The sequence below is a fragment of the Anguilla rostrata genome, chromosome 6 (genome assembly GCF_018555375.3).
Source record: "Anguilla rostrata isolate EN2019 chromosome 6, ASM1855537v3, whole genome shotgun sequence".
Lineage (NCBI taxonomy): Eukaryota > Metazoa > Chordata > Actinopteri > Anguilliformes > Anguillidae > Anguilla > Anguilla rostrata.
The window spans coordinates 12525027-12540795 of record NC_057938.1 but is presented as its reverse complement, the minus strand read 5'-3'; positions in this window follow the sequence as shown (position 1 = coordinate 12540795).

Below are 15769 nucleotides of genomic sequence, written 5' to 3'. Positions count from 1 at the left end.
TAATTAATGTCATAATACTGCCGCATTCATGGCTACTTTGGTGTGCCTCTAATATATCTGAGTGGCATCCTAATTTCACCTAAACAGGAATTTCCTCAGGATATTCTATGCAGTGCTGTATATCAAATTCCACAAGTCTTCCAACTCAAAAATATAAAATATACAAAAAAAGATATTAAAAAACCCAATTATCAACTGGAAGGAGAAATACGGTTTTCTATAGCAGCAGAAATTGTAAGTAAATCAATTTTCAATTGCAATAATAAATCCATTCATAATTTACACCACGCAGCAGACTGCACCAGGGCGTAATTGACTTCCCCCCCCCCCCAGACTGGCCGTCTATTTAAAAGACATAACAATAAACTCATTACATTTCAGGGTGCACACTGCTGTTGGGCCCCAACATGAGAATGAGGACAAGTCTGCTGCTTTGCCCGTAGGACTTAATGTCAGGGTGAATGACCCTGCTGCATTGCTTGCACTGTGTGGACTGAACCTGCTGTGACTGAAATACTCTTCACAAGCTGGACCTGCTCTGACTGAAATACTCTTCACAAGCTGGACCTGCTCTGACTGAAATACTCTGCACAAGCTGGACCTGCTCTGACTGAAATACTCTACACAAGCTGGATCTGCTCTGACTGAAATACTCTTCAGAAGCTGGACCTGCTCTTACTGAAATACTCTTCACAAGCTGGACGTTGTCTGACTGAAATGCATTCCAGTATCCAGCTCCTCCATCCTCATACATAAACATTGAGCCTGTTTAAAAAAGCAACAAGGTTAAGAATATGTTCTACTAGGGGACACTGTCCCAGATGGGTTATGCAGCTTGAACCGACCTGCTGTGGGGAGCATGAAGGGTGTGTTATGCAGGAATTTGAAGACTGCTGTCACAGCATTTTTATAGGAACCAAACACAAGCAACAAAATTAGGAATGATTTTCTAAAAACTACAAAATAGTTTTTATTGGCTGCTATCCATAGAAGAAACATATGAGTGCAATCCTAAAATCTCACTGGTCACAAGCCAGTACTTTTACATTACATTACATTACATTACATTACAGGCATTATCCAGAGCGACGTACAACAAAGTGTACGTCGTAATTTTACAATTACTGGAAGGTGCAAATGTTTAAATTTTCCATATTTTTAATGGCAAGAAGCAGCTCTAAAACTTGTCCAGCATATTTCAGCTGAAAATCATGTTTTTGGATTCAGACATTAAGAACAATTAATTGTGACATCTGACCTTATGCATCAAAGCTCACCGGTGCATTCTGTACATGACTGTTTGTAACCCACTTGAACATCTATGGAAAAGCAACTTCTCACACAGACAACTCCTCGGCCTCATGACTACCAGCTCAAACACAGGCTGAAGCACACGCACCGTCCACCTGCATTAACACCTTACTGAGGAACAGTTTCCTGGACTTTGAAAGATTTGTAGACTTTCTAGAAACTGCCATATTTCACTTTCATTTTAGAGTCCTGTGGTACCTTCCGCCTGATTTCTGTCATGGCGTGGCAGATCTTCCACAAATCCTGTATCTGTGTGGACAGTCTGGCTGCTTCCTTTTTCCAAAGGACTGTTAACCCACTTCCATCTCAACTGAGGTCATATGATATGAAATGGACATTCTGCTCCGCAGTAAAGTTACACTTAACATGATACCAAGTGGATGGAACAGGGGCACATGTTATACTTTATTATATAAATGATTCGCTTAACAAGCTTTAAATGTGTTTTTACAAGGTCGCAGTGGCACTGCCTGAAACACTAGTGCTGTTCAAAGAATTACAAAACACATCCTGTGACATCTTTCATGAAATACTGCATTTGTTTATGAATGATTTATAATGATATTATGACATGCCAATGAAAGTATATTACATAGATGTGTTACTTCATATTTCCCTCGTCCTTGTCAGCATAAGGTGGCAAAAACCCTCTCAAAAATTAAACCTCTAAACTATTCTGCACAACTTTTGCTGTAAATTATGAACATGGAGATATTTCTGCAGTGGAAAACTTCGCACAAATTGTGAGTGCTCAGGGTCCCCGCAGTTTGTATGTGATTGCCCCCTACGATCAGACCAAGGACAGAATACAAGCATATTATTCAAGATGCTTGTGCTTCGTCCCCAGAAGGCTGCTTATTAATATGAATGTGCTGTGTGCACCAGTTCCTGCTGTTGTGATGATCACACACTGGTCCTCACACAGAGTCTGCGGATTTATCACGGACTCTGTGCTGGTGAAAACACATTTGGGCCATAGCTGCTGTGCTCATCTGGCCTAGAGGAACACATCAACATCTCAAATGCCTCTTCAGTGAGTCATTCAGTCCTCATCACATACCTCCCTCCTCAGCCTTCCTCACATGGCAGCAGTGAGTTTAAAATGAGTTTCAAAGGATTAGCCAGAATCCAATCGACTTATACAGCCTCTATCATAATAGGCTTTAATCTGCAATAATGATAATAATAATAATAATAATAATAATAATAATAATAATAATAATAAAAGGGCATGAACCAAGTAAAATAAATTTTAGGCTTCTGCTAATAGTGTGCAAGTCATAACAGTGACCTACTTTACATTTCCGGCAATATCGTATTTGAGGATTGTACAATTCCTTAAGTTTAAAATTTGAAAAGGGGCACCCGCTTAGTTTATTTCCCTGTGCACTGTAATGAAACTTCAGAGCTTTCAGTGCAATAATGACTCCCTGCATTGAGACTTGTATTCATTCATACTCTCAGGCAATGTAAATGAATATCATCACTGAATTACTGCACATTACTTTACGCACTTAGGCTCTCCATGAATATTGATGAGAAGGAGTCCAACTTGGGATTTCTCTTCATTTATTTGGTTAATTAACATGTGCATTAATACTAATCTGAGTAATGGATTCAATATTTTTCAAACACTTGAACAAATATCTGGTCCTGTATGGAACTTGTGAGGGACAGGTTTCATTATACCCTCCGGTTATGACGATGACAAGGCCCATATGATATGTGCAAAATAGCCCTTGAACTGATAACATTATAAAGCTAGTTCACATGTACAGGCTGCCTGAGATAGCAATGTATTCCTTTGAGCCCCACAGGACAACAGCCTGTAGCTCTTAATTGGTTGAAGCCAGAGGTCCACAGTGCTGGCTCAGGGGAGCTGAGGCTCCATACAGTTTCATCTTTAAAAGTCATCAGCAAATTACTGTGGGTCTACTGGTTCTGCTTTAGGGGAAACTACAAGTCTACTGTCTGTGCGTGGAAAGGAGTGCTTTGGCATTTGAGACAATTTACTTGTTCACAATGTTACTGTCAGCCTAACATCCTACCCTTTCCCCCCTGAAAAATGTACTATTCCTCTGGGAGATATCAGTCTTACTTGCATTGAAAATATATGCATCCCTGAAGCTGCTTATAGTGCAATTACAGTTTGTATATCAAACACTCATCGCTAATGGGCTAGCCTTTTGGTAACAAATAACTTCAAACTGTTAGACTGCCTTGTCTCTCTTCATATTCTGAATGTCACAGATAAATTCTCTAATCTATTTAAAAATTATAGCAAAGCTTATAAAACAAACTGGAAAACTGGATTTGGGATAAGCGGTATGATGCTCACACGGTTATCTGTTGGAAACCAGATGCTACCAGTGTATTAACAACAGACAGTGCATCTTTCCAAGAGAAAAAATGGGCAGCTAATTAGAGGGACAATATAAAAATGATTATGTTGAACCCTCTGCACTCCACTTAGAAGTGTGGGCAGCCCTCCATGACACAGGTGGTATTTTACAATATAACAAATGCCATCGTGCGACCAGGTCTTTGCTCAGCGTTTACCCACAGAGCAGAACTCAATCATTCACCCGTCAAGGAAAATGTCAAGCCTCACTGCACCGTAGGAGCAAACTGCAGAACCAGCAGGCGTGCTGCTTTAAAGAAACAATTTAAAAAATGTTTAGTGTTAAACTTCTGCAGAGGCCATTTCTTTTTCATTTCATTGTTTTCTTACAGTGAGCGCTGTGAAATGAAGTCACGTTCTGCCTCGGCGTGGTCAATACCTGGTGAAGTTTGGCTTATGGCCCTTGTTATTTACTTCTGCTGCATCCTGTTCTTGTGTGGTCTAGTGGGAGTGGGTGGGCGGGGGGGTGGATGTTTACTGCACACAGCCATCCTATTGAGGCTGCAGTTTATCATGAACCAAGAGCTAAATCTGCGCACGGCCACATTTAATATACGAAAGTCGACAGGTGTATCTCAAGAAAAGCTCAAGGAAAAATTTTTTTGACAGTGTGCCGTGCCCATATTTGGCTGGGACTACTGCACTGCATTGCGAAATGGTTTTGGGCAGCGACAGGGGAGACGTGTTGAAAAGTCAGGTGGTCCGTCTGTCAATTCGGGACAGCTCTGACAAGCATGAAAGAAACCCGGCCATCACCTCTCCCAGGGAAGGAGGGTTTCAACTGGCGAGGCTCTGCCCGCCTCATCGAGCAAAGCGACTCCTCCGGTCGATTGGGCGCCTGTGGTGTGCCTTTGCCTGCCGTGACTGCGGCGAGCGGCTCAGCTGGTGAACCGCTGAGGAAAAAAATGTCGGCTGGCTGAACACGCTGGCTGGGTGGCCTGCGCTCCCCTGACTTTTTACGGAGGACGCTGTTGCAATTAGGCTGCAAATATGACTGCGCAGAACAGGCAATAGGGGGGCCTTTCCAAGAAAAGGAGTGAGCCATGGCTAGGCTCTGTGCTTCTGGCAGGGCTGGGGCTGGTGGTAGTACCAGATACGGCGCGGAGGAGGCTATAATCCTCCCCTGCGGCTTAAAAAAAAAGGGCAAGTTTGTGACAGGGGCTTCAGAGGTTCCAATATCTGCAGGTCATATCAAAATTCTGGATGACACACAAAGGATGGGACACAGAAGGTCCCTGGCGGGGCAGTGTGGGTCTCCGAGCCGAAGGCTCACTGACATTAGTGCTGTCCTTTCGCTTTCTGACAACAATAACAGCCGAGCTTCGGCCTCTGCTCCCTTTCTCCCTGCTGAATCATTGGGCAGCACTTCATGTGGAGTACGTATTTTTCAGTTTCAATTTCAGCTGAAGCTGACATAAAAAATAAAAAAAAAACTGAGGGTGGGCATAATGTGAATTTGATCTCCCTCCTCTTTTTCTTGCTGTCAATCGGGCGATGGCAACAACTCTGCGGGCTCCAGACACATCTGGGTCAGTTGCTGCCAGCAATATCTAAAGTGCCTGACAATGTGTGAAAGTCCGGTATAAAGGGAATGCCCTTTTCACCTACAGAGCCACCCACAGAAGCAACACATTAGGCACTCTCTCACTGTCCTCCAACTGACTCTCTCTCTCCCTCCCTCCCTTCTTGCCTCCTTCCCTCTCTCCTCCTCACTCTATCTTCCCCAATATCACTCTTGCTCTGTTTCTTAATCTCCTTCTCCCCCATCTCACTCTCTTTCTCACTCATCCCCCCCCCCCCCCTTTCGATTAAAGTGCTTTATTGAACCTGGCACACCACAGGTAAATATTGCCAAAGGAAAAAATACAATCAATGAGAGAATAAAGCCACAAAGAAACCGCTTAATCCAATCTTGAAAAAAACAATATCAACCAGCCAGAGCAGTATTGGTGGGGTGTTAATAAACAGAGCCAAACCTTTGTGCCATAAACAAAAAGATGAAGCACTGTCTTCCTTCCCCTTTCCTGCCCTCCCTCAAATCATAAATGCATTTTACTGGTGTGACACTAGGCACTGTGTCGCAAGAGCTGACAGCAGCACAGTGAATCACAGGGAATAAATGATAGCGGGGGATTTTCATTTTAAATAGAGGAACATGCTGTATCCCCATGTGATTCAACAAAATGTCTCCCCATGTGATTCTGCAGAATTTCTACCATTTTGAACTTTCATATTTAATCAATAACATAAAACAGGGACACTAAAAACAACAATAATAACCATGACACATAATCTCTTTTTCCGTCACTCTATACCCTGGCTTCTGAAAGGCCAATAGCTGGGGTAAATGCTGTGTACACGGGTTTCTGTAAAGACACGGACAGTAAAAGGTTAGACGGGACTGCAGCTGCATGTTGACCACGGCACTTTGACATTCAGTCAGTCACAGCTGCTCCCATCCAATCTCTCTTCTCTGGCCTACATGAACGGGGTCAAACCACGCACGACCTCACGGCGTGGCAGGCATCACATCAGCCAGCCATTTCGTAAGAGTCGAGCCGCTCTGCTTCCCATATCTGTGGAATGGCTCCGTCCGTAAGCAGTATTACAGCTGTAGTGCGCTTAATAATGGATTGGGAGGGGGACTGGTAAATGCCTCCACGCATCACGTCGGCAGGGGTAGCGTGTTTCCTCCAATCGGCGGGCTCCATTACCCGCGCTCACGGGCAATACTGGAGAGCGAGAAGTAAAAGCCTGCGCGTGCACCCAAGAGAACAGAGCACGAGGGAACTTTCAGAAAGATGAAAGAGTGATAAATGTTCCCCTTCAAATGTGAGAATAACTTACACTAGGCCTACTGAAGAACCACAGCACATGAAAACACACAGTAGCTCATCTTCGCCCAACCGTCTCATATCCAAAAAAAGAACTTTGACTCAAAAAAAAAAAAACACTGTGGTGTGGGGATGGCTGGTTTAAGCAGCCACACCTGCCTGGGTCAAGCTAATTAGACCTGGCCAATTGGATAATTGGTGAAGAATTAGATAATTGGCCAGGCTAATTGGACCCAGGAACAGGAGTGGCTGCACCTGTGCGTAGTGAGGTAATCACTGCGCACAGGTTAAATCTGCCATCCCCACCCACACCAGGCAGCTTCGGTCATGACTGGTTTACATCTGCTCATTTGGCGTTACCATCTTGCCAAACCCTCGTGAATAAATGTGGACTGTTTTAACATCTTCTCCCTGTGTCTCTGTGCTGGAGGGCCCCAAAGAAAGCCACTTCGGTGGCCTGTGGCAGGCGTGTTTGCCACAGTGGCGCCCAACGTGGGGCTTCTCCGGCACAAGAAAGAGGCACAGGAGGGCCAGCCAGGAAGCACACTGGAGGAGGAACAGCTGCGGTGTTCCTGACAGGGCTTTGGGCGGATCCTCCAGGCCAAAGCGGGGAGCGGGAGATGACCACGGAGGGAAGGAAGCGATCCTCAGCTGGGACGCTGGGAGCTGGACCTGGCCGAGAAGGCAGGTCAGCTACGGGCGGTGCACGAGAGGTGGTCGCGCCGTGAGCTGGACTTGGCCGGAAGGCGGGTCAGCTACGGGCGGCGCACAAGCAGTGGCCGCGCCGTATTGCTTCCTTTCTTGTCTGTTGGTTGTTTTAGTTCATCGTTTTGGCCTGGTTGGGTTGCCCGGAGCCCGTGAAGGGAAAGCCTGCACCAGCCTTCCAGCAGAGCCGACTGGCGGCCACCACACCTGCAAGGGTTCCTGGTCCCCAGCGCCACAAGGAAGCCAGCCCAGCCAGCCCACCAGCCCAACCACCCCACCACAGCCCCTGGAACAGCCCAAGCCGGTGACATCCCCACCAACCAGCTGAGCAGCCCAGGAATCCCCGCGCTCCGAGAGGGAGGAGGGGGAGGGCTGCCTCATCATCCGGGAAGGGTCACGGCTGTGCACTGGACTGTTCCGGGGCCCTTAAAGTGTTAAGGGCGCTTGGTTTTTTGTTTCGTTTTTTTTTTTTCTCGCTTGGTTGGAGTGCTGGGGGAGTAGGCTTCGGCCAGGGATTCTCCCTGGCCTCAGTTTGGCGTTGGGGTATGTGGTGTGGGGATGGCTGGTTTAAGCAGCCACACCTGCCTGGGTCAAGCTAATTAGACCTGGCCAATTGGATAATTGGTTAATAATTAGATAATTGGCCAGGCTAATTGGACCCAGGAACAGGAGTGGCTGCACCTGTGCGTAGTGAGGTAATCACTGCGCACAGGTTAAATCTGCCATCCCCACCCACACAGGAGAGCCTCTCTGTCATGACAGTGTGTTAACATCTGCTCCTCGGCTATAACATCTTGCCGACCCTTGCAAATAAACGTGGACTGTTTTAACATCTTCTCCCTGTGTCTCTGTGCTGGAGGGCCCCAAGAAAAGCCACTTCGGTGGCCTGTGGCAGGCGTGTTTGCCACAAACACTTAATGAGTTAGCTTAATCTATAGAGGTTACAAGAAAAGTGCATTTTATTAAAGAGGAGCATTATTTAAGTTGGAGAGCTGGACATTGGTCGACTTTGATCGATGTACTGAAAGTGCAGGACTCTGTAGGAATCCTACAGAGAGCAGTAGCGCTATAGAGAGAAGTGATAAGACGTGGTTTGTTTATCAGAGCAGTTCCCTGGGCTCAGCATTAAAGGACTGTTCCAAACTCCTCTCTGCTTGTCTCAGTTAAATTAAACACAAATAATTATGCTTCATGCAAATGTAAAGGAGCCAACAAAAGCAGGAAAAGATATTTAAAAGATAGTTTTAGAAGTTTTACAAGACCCAATTTTACCAGCTAAGTCAGTATGCACAGTTTCACTGGTACTGTACTGCATGTGGGTCCACTACAGGCAGAATCTCTGAGGCAGGTATCTGATGGGTTGCGAAGAAGGTTGTATACAGTCCTGACCTTTGTGAGAAGACTTAAATTACTATGCTACATCACAGAAAATGTACATTTAATCAATTCAGAAAGAAAACTGCTTTCTCTCCAGGTTGCTCAAAGTTTAGCTAATGTCACATACTCAGCACTACAATCCAGTGATCGCATACTACCCGCAAGAAGTTGTGACGAGAATGTTAAACATGCCAGCAGATGAGCTGGAATGTCAATTCTAACTGTAAACAGACTAACCCACATGTCAAACATGACCTAGAAACATCTAATTAATGAAAATGAATTGCATATTGCCTACTGCAATCCCACAAAAAGTGTATTTACAACTGTCCACATGGTGTGTTCGGAAAGCGCTGTCCTGAAAGCTATTAACTTTATACATTATGTATGCGTTACTTTCATTTCACACGTTCAACTCACCCTAAAATGGAATCAAGCTGCATGCAAAAGCTAGATGTGGGTTCACTGAACTCCATCACATGGTGATATATGTACGGTTCATTTCAATATGACACATTTCATACAGAAAGGCCTTACCATTCTGTTGAGAGGCAAGTATGATTTTCACCAGTAATCTTGAAATCTGGTATTTTGGAGCTGATTGGGATAATACCATACAAACCTTCATGGTTTTATTCTATAAGTCTTACATTGTCATCTCCGCTGAGACAAATTGTACAGTCTACTGTTTCTCACCACAAAAAAGCTATTGCCATCCCATCTCAACAGCCTTGGCAAACCAACAACTGACTTCTCCTGCAACCACACAATGTAAAATGTGAAATCAAAGCTAACAAGCAACAAAAACAGTTTTAAAATACATATAAACAGTGTGGATATGTTTGTGAGGATTACTCCATTCCACCCCTACCCAACAATCACAGGCTCTCAATCTGACAAACCCCAGACACATGCAAAAAACACACACACACACACAGTTATTCGGCATACTTCCTCCAGAAAGGATCCCATTTTTGATTTCCATTTCAGGCAATTAAAAAAAAAATCCAATTCAGTGTCGCTTCCCATCTGAAACATGAGAAAAAGACAGGAGGGACATGGGTGGCAGAATCAAACGTTTATCATTATCATCAATAATTGCCTTTAAGAAGCTGCAGCTTTCTAAGCAAAATGATACTGTTCAACTCGATCTATTTTTGTAAAGTCAGACACGCCTGTGAACCTACAGTTCATTTCTGAAGTGTTCTGCATTGCTGAATCTTGTCATTATCTCAGGTGGAATTTCATCAGCAGCGCAAATCTGCAAATATGATTTTCTTAGACTGCTTTCAATTAGGCCGACCTTGGCCAATCAAGCGCCGCCAAAAGATTTGGCTCACATAGGGGAAATCCGAAGTGCTAACACAGCCCAAGAAATCCAATTTGCTTGTTGTTCCTGTCAGCCTTTGCCTCTCTTTAGGAGAACCCCTGTGATAATCGTTCAGCAGTTTCGAGTCAGCCATTTAATGCATTGAAATGTCTTCGAAACAAGAAATCACTCATACTAACAACTGTTAAGTGAACATAACATCAAAAACAATGCATCCTGGCTAGCCAAACTACATTGTGTGAAACAATAAGCATTCGATGGCAGCTGTGGGATTGCCTCCAGCAATGCCTGTGAGTGTATAGTGGGATAGTGGTTTGATTTGTGGGGCTAAGGGCAACCCTTCATTTAACCAGTCTACAAGAAATTTTTGTTCCCCCAAGGAGATATTACTGAAACCCATCTTGAGGACAGTACAAATGTTCTAATGAAGCTGTGCTAGCTGTGGAAATATTTTTTTATTGTACCATAGTATTTATCAAATATGTCCGCATTTCTAATTGGGCCTAATTGGGGAGATTAGATCGATTTTTCCCCGGTACCCCCACTTCACCACCAGTTTTGCAGTGCAAATAGACACATGCCTGATACCATACAGCTTGTTTCCCTGCCACCTCCCTTGACTGTTTCAGTCCCATTACATCTTTACAACATTATGTTGTTGTCGGTTGCACGGACCACAATGTGAAAAACACTCTGCTTTGATATATGCCCTGGTCAAAATGGGCATCCTGTGAGAGCACTAGCTGGACTGGTTCTCTTAGTTTATATATAACATTGAGCAGAGGGAGATGCTTAGAACATTTCAAAACAAGGGGTAATTTCTTCCCCAAGGACGAATGAACGCAGGAGCAACCAAGGACAGTCTCACCAGCAGTATCTGATCTGCATAAAATCTGAGGATAAGACACTGTTAAACATCTGCTCTTAATTTCCCAGGTAATGCCAGGCCATGAAAAAAACTGTTTCCTAACTCCCTGAAGGCACATGCAAATGTTCTTTAGCATTTCCTACTACCGGGCCACAGCAAATTCTTTTTAATGATGAACTTCTCTGCTCATGGAGAGAGTACGGCAGGGTTGATCGTGGTTCCTGAGCGGTCTTCTCACACTGATGTCCGAGGTTACAGACAGCCAGGCAGTTCTTTTGAAAGGTGTCCTCAGCAAGATGAAAGTCCGATTGAAAGGGAGCAGAATCGACAGCTAAACGTGAGATGAGAGCTCAAGGTTTTCTCCTTTACTGCGCCCAAAAAAGTAGGAACAGCGGGGCAGAAAGATAATAGCAGCTAGAAACGCAGTCACTTGGGGGCTCCTCTGCACTGCCCAACCTAATGAAAACGTTGAAAGTTTGACATTTTATTGTGGGAAAAAAAACTCACTACTGTGAGTACAGCCTGTATGATCTTTGCTTTAGAGCTGTTCCATATCACCCACAGAAGCTCAGAACTGTCCATTCATTATTCATGAGTGCCACGATGAGAGAAAGGAATGTTTTAAATGTCCAGATAACCGAGAGAATTTTTAACAGATAACTCCCTGACCCAGCTGTTTAATACTCACTCCGGCCCTTGTAAGTAGTGTCGATGTCTCACTTTCTAAAACCTGCCATTTTGAGCAGAAGTTGTATGGTGTGAATAACGGGAAACATAGCAGTGTTCCAGTAGGGAAGGGTTTTGGTGGTTCCATAACGACACATTTTAATGTAATAGATTTGCTGCACACATGCCCTCAGAAGACAATGTCAATGGCAATTAGTAGTTAATGGCGTACTTACTGAATGATTATTTTCACCCCATGTCAGTTTCTTTCCTGTAGAGATGGGTGTCATTCAAGATAATGCCCCTGTCCCCCCTAACACAAGTATTTTCCCAGTGGTTCGAGAAGCATGACATTAATATTATCCATGTGTTATCTATGTGTCATAGCTTTCTCCATCATCAAATCTGAACCCACCACAGCAATTGATATTGTGGAATGATGCCACAGACAGTGTTTTTCCACTTCCTTCCATTATGAATGAGCTGATTAGATTTATTTTGGAATGAGAGGTGTTGTTCACCGGGGGTGTGTGAAGGATATAATCTGTGGATATAAACTATCAACCGCAATGAATTATTCTGTCTTTTTTGGGAAGCTGTCTCAACAGTTCTCAGCCCAGAGGAAACACTAAGTAATTAATCTGTGGTTGTGATAAAGAACAGCCAGGTGTTATTAAAGGAGATTTGTATTTGGAGAGAAACTCAGAGCAGAAGTACAAATCTAGGATCAGGTTTCCTGTGTCCATATCCTACCCTTGACCATTATGGCCTAAAAGGCTAAACTGATCCTAGACCAGTAGACAGCTCATCCTGAGAATAATTTGAGCACAGGTGAATCACAGTGAACTCTGGGTGCTTGCTGCAGATTTCTTGGGGCGTGTTGAGATTGGTAGTATTAATAATAAAGGCTGCCTGGGTGGTAAGAAAAAGGAATTCCAATAAAGTGGAAATGCACATTCTATTTAAGTACATTTCCTGTCACCACACAACTGGCACAACCACAACCTTGATTTATTAATGTATTTATGTATAGACTGCATAATCAATTCATTTTTTCATCCTGTTCTATCCAACATAGATTTATTTGGGTACGCACGTTTGTGTTGCGAAGCATAATTTAATTCATGAGTAGATTTAATGGAAGAAACCGTGAAGCATGACAAACATATACATTGCACCTCCGGCGACTTCTCTGTCCAGCTGTCGACTCTATTTCAATGCCTCCTCCATAGCCTGTGATCATGCTTGTCCACAGCTGATGTATGGAAGCAGTGCTGTTTTTACTTTTTAAAATGTGAAATATAGTGCCGCTACAGATATAACTGTTACCGTATACGCCAACTTTAAAGCCACATTATATTAATCACTCACAATCCCCCGCTGGCTTTCTGATGCCTTTCTAAAATAACCATAATAAAACATAGCTGATGATTTGACACATTTGATTTATAGGAAATGGAGTTTGTTTACACATTCATCATGAATGGCTTTAAATGTTTTCGTCAGATGACCTGTACATGTAGACCAGCTAGTAACAGCAAATTATGCTAACTTTTCTACCTTGCAACATACACTTCATTCAGTGTTGGGTTTATATGATAATTCACCTCTTATTCACTCTTATTTCAATGATTACATAACAACATATTGCCATGCCACAGGACTGAAGTAACCTGACAGTTAATTGAGGGGGCATGAGTAGTGCACTCTGTAGATCATACTTCTACACTGTACACTATTGTGAGAAGTACACTATTGTTAAGGGGGCGATATATGCACTTTACTGATATTGACCTAAATAAGGGATCATTCCTAATGATAACACTTGTCAGGGTGATGCTCACTTTGTCCGAAATGTACACGTGGAATAATGTACTGTTCTGAGCATTCCATTGAAATGTAGGAAATGATCACGATTTAAGTAGAAGAGGTGTAAAGGCAGAGCTCAGCTTCACCCCTGGTGTGTGATTTCTGAGCGTCTCTATCCTCTTTCCACCTCCCTCAGAAGTTCTACGCAGCAACGGAGGAGTGGCGTTCATTTAAAAGCAGGACTAAAGCTGAACACAAAGGACAAATGAGCGCAAGACACAAAACTGTCTAAATCAATTCCCTCCGACAGATTAAAATGGAAGGGTCAGCACTACAGTCTTCAACCTCCTTTTACGGGGCTGCAGTAAGGGAAATTAGTTTTGACACATCAAGATGACCGAGGGAAATGTTTTATGAATACATTTTCGACCTCCTTTCAAAGGTGAAACGGTGTGTGATGTGGTGGCAAGGTAAAGATGTAAGGTAACCTGACCTAACCTCCTAACCTCCTAACCTCCTAACCTCCACTTTGTATATTCTAACTGGAAGCTGAAAAGAACTGAGTCTACCACTGGCAAAAATGTATTTAGATAAATCATAGGGAAAACCTTTCTGTATAAATATGTGGTTTTATTCATATGCTTTGCTTCATTTGAAATAAGCAGTTTTCTGAATGTTGCCATTCTTAAATCAGTATTTTTTCTATTTCTATAATTCTGTTATTACAATTCACTAATCACCACACTTTTTTAACTATTCTGGTTGGGGAAATTTGCAGTGTCTTAAGTATTTTATGTCTAGATTATATAGTTATTTTCTGAGTTCAGTAATCTTTTATTTGTATAACGTTTTCTCTGATTTGAACAAAGAACTCTGCAGCAGTATTGTTCAAAAGTAAAAAAGAAAAAGAAAATGATTGACAGATTTAAAGTGAATGCTGTGGAGCGGGGTTGGAATAGGGCACTGTGGAGCACTGACACAGTGGTGGGATCTGAGTGACAGATTCATAACTCACATTTCTCTCACTCTCCAACGGTGCCCTTCAGCGCAGGGCAAGAGAATGGGCACCCCACAAAGAACAGGCCTCGGCTCCGGAGAGGAAATTCGCTTCAGAGCAGAGGCCAGTTCTTTGAAGGATGCCCATTCAGCAGAGGCTTTCACACAGAGCACTCGCTAATCCGGGAATTTCCGCAGAAAGAGAACTAAATAAGTAAGTGCACGCCAAAAAAATAAGATGGAACTATTCAACACGTATACTGTACACACACGTGCACACGCACACACACAAACACAAGCACGCAAATCTAATCTTTCATCTTTCTGCTGATACAGTGGACCAACTACCAACTCTCTACATGGAGAATGCCACAGAAATGTTGCATCTGTTCACTGTAAAACTATATGAGACACATGTGTAATACAGATTAAGGCACATAAATATAGCATGATATGCCAAATATGTTTAGCAAGGCCCTGTTTGAAAAAGTCAGAAGATGGCACAAAGACTATATACCAGAAAACAACCATTGCGAATAGGTAAACAGAATTGAGGAAAAAATGGCTAAACGTGAACGTGAAAACAATATGCAAGAAATTACCTCACATCCATTTATAAAGCCTGGAAATAACAAGAACTTACCCTTCTCACTACTACCAACATATGTCCAATCAATATCATGAGTCAACACACACACTGTGTATACCCCAGTCCAATCATCAGATTATCAAAACAACCTTGATATTGACTCCACTTATTGGTCTGAAGTGTTTCCATAAAAATGCAGAATGTGTAGCTGACTGCTTTTTTTGTATGTTTGTTTTTCTCAGTGTCTTGTTAGTACATGACTACTCAGTACAGTTTTAATTTAATGTAGCTTTATCAGTGTTTTCTTGTATATTACGGTTCTGTTTTCATCCATTCCTGTTCTGTACAAGGTCTTGTTTTTTGTGTGTATCCCAGAAAGACTAGATGGTGCATGTGCAACATTCATTCACACTCATTCTATATCTTACCGGTTCTTCTTCACTCACCAGGTTGTGAGTTGTGAGAGCTGCCCTTACTGACACTTGCCTTTACAAAATGAATATTATACAGAACAACTACTTACCCATAATCGGAATAAATAAGACAACATTTTACATTCACCTTTCAGTTGTGTAAATAAAATTGTACTGATCTTTTACACTAGTATGCTGTAAATGTTGCTGTCCTGTGAGACAAATCAAATGCAAATCCCTTCCGATTATATGTATTTTGTAGACTTGTCCATGATATGGACTGCCAGTAAAGGATAGGCTGCTAAGAGCCTCACTGACTGGCCTTTGTAGGTTATTTTCATATGACAGTGTTTTAGGACATTGCTGAAACTATTGTAGAATTACAGGTATTTCATTTCTGAAGACAAAGACATTTTGAATAAAACAAGTTTAAATAAAGTGCTACCTATTTCTAGAAACAATTCACTGTT